Source organism: Panthera onca, chromosome C2 (genome assembly GCF_046562875.1).
Source record: "Panthera onca isolate mPanOnc1 chromosome C2, mPanOnc1 haplotype 2, whole genome shotgun sequence".
Classification (NCBI taxonomy): Eukaryota; Metazoa; Chordata; class Mammalia; order Carnivora; family Felidae; genus Panthera; species Panthera onca.
The window spans coordinates 35284126-35291554 of record NC_138347.1 but is presented as its reverse complement, the minus strand read 5'-3'; the positions used below and the strand labels follow the sequence as shown (position 1 = coordinate 35291554).

General features: G+C 35.3%; 1 pseudogene; it reads right to left on the bottom strand.

The window, feature by feature from the left end:
• Positions 1-3537: 3537 nt before the first annotated feature.
• On the bottom strand, positions 3538-3982 carry LOC132682779 (ubiquitin-conjugating enzyme E2 variant 1 pseudogene; annotated as a pseudogene).
• Positions 3983-7429: the final 3447 nt, after the last annotated feature.

The following is a 7429-nucleotide window of genomic DNA, read 5'->3' as shown; positions in this document are numbered from 1 at the left end:
AGAATAGGAGAAGATATTTGCAAGTGACATATCAGATAAAGGGTTAGTATGCAAAATCTATAAAGAACTTATCAAACTCAACACCCCAAAAACAAATAATCCAATGAAGAATTGGGCAAAAGACATGAATAGACACTTCTCCAAATGACCAGTCGACACATGAAAAATGCTCAACATCACTCATTATCAGGGAAATACAAATCAAAACCACAATGAGATACCACCTTACACCTGTCAGAATGGCTAACATTAACAACTCAGGCAACAACAGATGTTGCGGAAGATGCGGAGAAAGAGGATCTCTTTTGCATTGTTGGTGGAAATGCAAGCTGGTGCAGCCACTCTGGAAAAAAGTATGGAGTTTCCTCAAAAAGCTAAAAATAGAACTACAACCCAGAAATTACACTACTAGGTATTTATCCATGGGATACAGGTGTGCTGTTTCAAAGGGACACATGCACCCCAATATTTATAGCAGCACTATCAACAATAACCAAAGTATGGAAAGAGCCCAAATGTCCATCGATGGATGAATTGATAAAGAAGATGTGATGTGATATATATATATATATATATATATATATATATATATAATGGAGTATTACTCAGCAATCAAAAAGAATGAAATCTTGCCATTTGCAACTACATGGACTGGAAGGTACAATGCTAAGTGAAATTAGTCAGTCAGAGAAAGACAAAAATCATATGACTTCACTCAAGTGAGAACTTTAAGAAACAAAACAGATTAACATAAGGGAAGGGAAACACAAATAATAGAAAAATAGGGAGGGGGACAAAACAGAAGAGACTCATAAATATGGAGAACAAACTGAAGGTTACTGGAGGGATTGTAGGAGGGGGGGATGGGCTAAATGGGTAAAGGGCACTAAGGAATCTACTCCTGAAATCATTGTTGCACTATATGCTAATTTGGATATAAATTTAATTTTTTTTAATTTAAAAAATTAAAAAAACAATAATTTAAAAGTCGAACATGTGGTTATTTCAAACCAACTGGAAATAGATCTTTGCCAATTTCTGTGTCTTTCACTAATCATATTCTCCTTTGTCACCCCCAGATAACCACTGTAGTGGATTATTTTCTTATTTTCTTTATAGTTTTACCACAAAAATATAATACCCACAATCAATACATTTTCAGTGTTACATTTTAAATACATGATAATCCCTGGTGGAATTTATATTTAAGTGATTTTAATTCTATACAACAGTTTTGAAAGAACTGACATTCTTTTGTTACTGAATTCTCTATGAACATAGCTGAGGTTTCCTTCAATGTTTTTTCTATAAATTTTTCTATAATTAAATACTAAAAAAATGTCATACTTTCCCATATTCTCTTGCAACAGATAGGATAAAATATTTTTAAGGAATATATGCATTTTTAAAATTTATTTTATTTTTATTTTTGAGAGAGAGGGAGCGAGAGACACGAAGCATGAGTAGGGGAATGGCAGAGAGAGAGAAGGAGAGGGAGAGAGAATCCTGAGCAAGTTCTGTGCTGTCAGCACAGAGTCAGATGTGGGGCTTGATCCCTGGAACCACAAAATCATGACCTGAACCGAAATCAAGGGTCCAACACTTAACTGACTGAGCTACCCAGGTGCCCCAGGAATATATGCATTTTTATTTCTAGTTTAAATTTTATTCACATAAGATTCCTTATGATATCTTATTATTACTTTAATATTATTGTAATATTTAATGATGACCTTTTGCATTCTTTATATTATATATATATTTTTTTTAATAATCAGCCTCACAAGATATTTATCTTTTATTTGGTCTTTCAAATACAGACCATTTCATTCTGCTAATACTCTATTCTGCCTATACTCTATTTCATTAGTTTCTTTTTTTTTAACCCACATTTTTTTAATTATATTAAAATCAGGAAATGGTCTGACAATAAAAAGGCTGCTTATGGAATACTGTTATGTTAAACCTTACTTACAGGATGTTAAATCCTTAGAACTAAGGTTTCCCCTAGAAAAAGATTAATGGAAATATCAATTGCTTTTCAGACTTGATAGCTGCTGCTTCAAAAGGTGGTTTTACGCAAACACTAAAGTATACAAAACAAAACAAAACACTTTAGAACAGAATGAATCACTTTTATTTCAGTATGCATCCACATCTCCGCATATAGTGGTCCTGAACAGAAAAGTGGAAAAACACAGCAATTTGCCACGAAGTCAAGCCTGCCAATTTCAGAGATCTGCTGTGCACACACATTTCTTTTTCAATCCCTCCTAAGGACCGTGAGAAGCAGCAGCACCAAAACCAAAGTATGAACCGAATTCAAGGTTCTTTTTGTTCCAGTTGCCACATTCTAAACTAGATGTCCACATGACAACCCTGTTTAAAACTTCTTCAATTTTTAAAAGCAAAAGCAATTACAGGAAAACAATTCATTCAGAGGGATTGTGTGTGCTTACAACTGTCTTCTGTGGCCTTTCTCCAAGTTTAAATACCAACAACTTTGAGAGCTGGCAGGTCTGAGTACCCCTGGTGACTGTTCTTTTCACTTTATCAAAACCTGAGCTAAAAGCCGCATCAGCTGATGATGACAGCAGAGGGTGGCAGGGCTGAGGACCCAATATTCCTTCCCAGGCTGGTGGAGGTTCCAAAACTAAATGTGGAACTAAATGTGGTTCCAAAACTAAACGAGGCAAGTCAGAGACTCTTTCCAACCTTACCTGATGGTTTCTGGCCAAAGCAAGGAAGTATTGTGGAAAGTGTTGGGTGGTGATGGTACAAAAAGAGAGTTGAGGAGGAAGAAGGAAAAAGCTGAACCCCTCAATTAAGGTGGGGGAGAAGATATGGAGAGAACCCTGAATTCCTCACCAAAGGCCAATTTCAGAGGGGAACAGAGGGGGTTACAATCTATTCTTTGGCCAAAGGTGGTGGTAGAAAGTGAAGAAGGGACAATGGTTTGGGGTAGTGGTGGTGGGGCATCATTTAAGACTTATAAAAAGCAGGGATGCAGCTAGAGAACCCCCACATAACCACTAGGAGTCCCACAGGCTGTGACCTGAAACCTTCACAACTACTCTAGCAAGCCACTCCAAGCTGGAAGGCTGTTGCAGGGAGGGAGGGAAGGAGGGAGACAGGGAGGCAGGAGGAGGATAAGGGGAGAAGGCAGAGACCCCAGGCCATGCATGTAATCAGCAACAAGGTGATTGTGTGATGTGTCTTTTCACAGTTGAGTTAGATGTGCCCCACCAGTTATGATGGGAATCAGTTTAAATATACTTTCTTTATCCCAGAAGTTCAACTATATGGATAGCAGTTACACCTGACAGGATGATTTGTTATAGCACAACTTATATATTCTAAATGGACAAAAAATTAGTATCATTTACAGTATTTTAAGATAATTTGCCTTTGAACGGGAGCTTCCTTTCCAGTACTTTGAGGTCTACAAGATGTATCTAGAAAACTTACTACTGTGGAAAATGAAGACTGCTTAAATCAAATGGGGTGGGGAGGTGGGCCTGTGGTTTTTCTTTTTGATCAATTGTTGTAACGCTGTCCTTCGGGCAGCTGAGGGAGTTTCATGTTTTCTTTAGATGTCATTGGGCACCGGAGCTCTTGCAGGATAACGTTGATGCTATATGAATTCTGCCATTTTGCTATCACTGATATGACTCTTGGGTCCACCACTCCATCAGAACTATTACCTCCATTCATATTAATTTTTGTTACAAATCTTACAAAGGGGGAGTGCTTCTGGGTATTTAGGTCCACATTCTATTTTAAGGCTGTATAGTTGGTTTTCATAAGTTGTTCTTGGAGGCCCAATTATCATCCCTATCCATCTTGTAAGTGTCATGTCTTCGTCATCTTCTAGACCCCAACTAACTGTGCCATCTCCTACTCCTTTCTGGTCTTCTTCCAGTTCTTCCAACAGTCTAAAATTTCGAGGGACTTTTACTCCCGAGCCCATGGTGGCAGCCATCTTATGTTGCTGTCACTCTCTGTTTCATTAATTTCTGCCTTTATGGTTATGTTTTCTTTCTCTTTACTTTACACTTATTTTATTATTCTTTTTCTACTTTTGTGAGATAAGTATTTATTGATTTTCGACCTCTCTTGTTTCTAATATGCATATTGAAGAATGTAAATTTTCCTATACTTCATGAATTCACAATTGTGATATGTAATACTTTCAGTATCATTAGTTCAAAATGTTCCTGGTGTTGTTATTAACATTTTTTCTTTGTTCTGTAAGTTATTTTGAATATATTGATATTTTACAGTATGGTTTTATTATTTTTTCTCACATAATTGAATTTTGGCAGGAGAGCATAATGCTTATAGTCAACTTTTTAAGTTGTGGTACACTCTACCACAGTGCATGCCATATTTTGTATATGTCACCAGGTGCATACTCATTTAGAATTACTGTATCTTCCTGGTGAATTGAAAATTTTATTATTCTGAAGCATCTTCTTATCTTGAATCAACATTATTTTCTAAAGTTTCCTTTTATTTCTCCCTGAAATACAGCTAAGTTCTCTTTATTTAGAGTTGCTTTTCTATAACTTTTTCAGTTTTTTTTTAAATTTTGTTTCATTTTTTTAAATTCATACTATTTTCTTAAGTTTTACAATCTTTATCTTTTAGGAAGAGTATTTAGTCAATATTATTGCTGATCTTTTGAACTTAAAACTTGTATACTGCACATGCTTTCTGTTTGCTCTGCCTGTTTTGTTTCTTTTCTCTCCTGTCTTTTCTTCTCTTGAAATGGCTGATTACTCTATAATGTGACATTTTCTATTATTAACTCAGAAGTTATTTACTATCTTACTATTTTTTAGTTTATACTAAATATTACTGTATGTATCCCTAAGTAATCAAATCTAGCATCAATTGGCACCTTTTCCCTCTTAACAAAGTATATAATAAATTCACATTTTTAACTATTTTTATTCCTTACTGATATATATGCTATGTTTTTTGTGTGATTTATGTTAAGAGTATTAGACATTATTTTTATTTAGTAAGTTATTACTTTATATTTACCCACAGAGTTATTACTACAATTAGTCTTCATTTATTTCAACATTTTCAATCTTCCATCTTCAATTATTTTCTTTCTGTTAGAAGAATATTCTTAACTTTCCTCTAGTTTCTCCTGTAGTATATACCTATCAGTGATAAGTGGCTTTTTTTCCTTAAAATGTCTTTAATTTCTTTTATTCTTGAAAGATATTTTTATTTGGTCTAGACTTCTAGGTTATTTCTTACCTAATTTCATAAATATAAAGATACCCATTGTCTTCTTGATTTCAATGTTTCTGCTCAGAAATTAGTTCTCAGTTAAAAATTTCTAATGTTTTACATCTACTGTATCTTTATTTCCTCTGGGTGCATTTAAGTTTACTTGTTTGTCTTCGGATTTTAATAGTTTAACTTGGATGTGATAGTGTTTGGATCTATATTTATTGGGGGGCACTAGAGATATGCAAATATAAATATTCATATATTTCACCAGTGCTGGAAAATTCTCAACCTTCATCTCTTCAAATGTTTTTGCCCCATTTTCTACTTTTATTTGCTACTCCGATTATAGTCAATTCCCATTATTTGTGGATTCTGCATTTGTGAATTTGCCTACTCACTAAAGTTTATTTGTAATAGGTTATGGACCAAATGCTTGTGTTCCCCTCAAATCCATAGTTTGAAACCTAATCCCCAACGAGATGGCATTTGGAGGTGGGGCCTTTGGGAGGTGAATGGAATTAGCGTCCTTATAAAAGAGACCCCAGAGTGCAACATCACCCTTACCATCATGTGAGGAAACAGCAAGAAGACAGTCATCTTTGAGTGTTTCTCATCTGACACAGAATTGACTGGCACTTTGATCTAGCATTGTTTGGCCTCCAAAATTGTGAGAAAGAAGTTTCTGTTATGGATAAAGCCACTGAGTCTATGGTGTTCTGTGATAGCAGACAGAATAGAAATCAATATTCGTGGTGCTTTCATGGCTACCTGCTGACATGCACCAAGGAATAAAATATTTGAGCCTCTGATGTGCATGTTCCCAGATAAGTTAAATAAGATGACCCTCTTGCCTTCTTGTTTCAGCTCTTATATTGTAAGTTCCCTTTTCATGGTCTATTTACGTGCCATATTTTACATATGTTGGTACATTTCATTGGTGACTTCACTGTTTAAAAGCATAGTGCTGAAGGGTTGCTTAGTGTTCCTAAGCCTAGGAAGGCTGCGGTGTGCCTTACAGAGAAAATATGTGTTAAATTAGCTTCATGCAAGCAGGAGTTATAATGTCAGATATCCATTTTTCTTTCTTATCTCTCTCTTTGTTTGCCTCTGGGTATTTTCTTCTGATTTATATTTCTGTTTTAATCTGCTGTTGAATTTCTTTAAAACATTTTTTTAATGTTTATTTTTTTATTTTGAGAGAGACAGAGAGTGAGCAGAGGTGGAGTAGACAGAGGAGAAGAGAGAGAAAGAATCCCAAGCAGGCTCCATGCTGCTAGCACAGAACCCAATGCAGAGCTCGAACTCAAACTGTGAGATCATGACCTGAGCTGAAATCGAGTCAGACACTTTAACTGACTGAGCCACCCAGGCACCCCAATCTGCTGTTGAATTTCTAATACAGTTATCTTACTTTTTGGTCATGGAACATCTATATTACTCTGTTTCCTTTTCTATATCTCCAATTTCTTTGACTCCTGAATCTTGCCTTTTTTGAATTAAATATATTAAACTTAATTTGCTTCAAAATCTGTATTTGATAATTCCAAACAACAGCAGCTTCTGTAGGTCTGTTTCTATTGGTTACTGTTTCACCTGGGTCTCATTCATTTGTGTTATCTCACAGAGTACCTGGTTATTCTATATTATTGTTATTATTGTTTACAGGACACTGCATTTGAAAAATTACAAAAATAATGCAAGACCTAGGATGATGTTATTTTATTTCAGAGAGAATTTTTTATTTGCTTTTCATAGGCTCCTGGAAATGTAGCAATATCCTATTATCTGAATTCAATTTCAAGGATTGAAATTATTCAAACTTGGACTGTAGTCCCTGTGGAGGCTGGACTACTTAAGGTGCACTGCTATATCTGTTGCAAACCTCTTTAGAGTCCCTGGCAGGTAGCAGTACTCAGCATGTACCCTCCTCGCCCAGGAGGCTGACAAAAGTATTATCCAGACTCTTAAGCTCTCAACCACCAACTACAACATCAGCAATCATCCCTAGGTGAAAAGTGGCTCCAAACATTAGACTTATCCCTCTGAATTTCCATTTTATTTCAAATACTGGCTTTAAAGAAGACTATTTTTTAGACATGCATGTATTTATCAGAGTGACAAAGTTAGTACAATTTACCTAGCTATTCCTGAAAGCCTCTTTGAATTTTTAATTTAAATT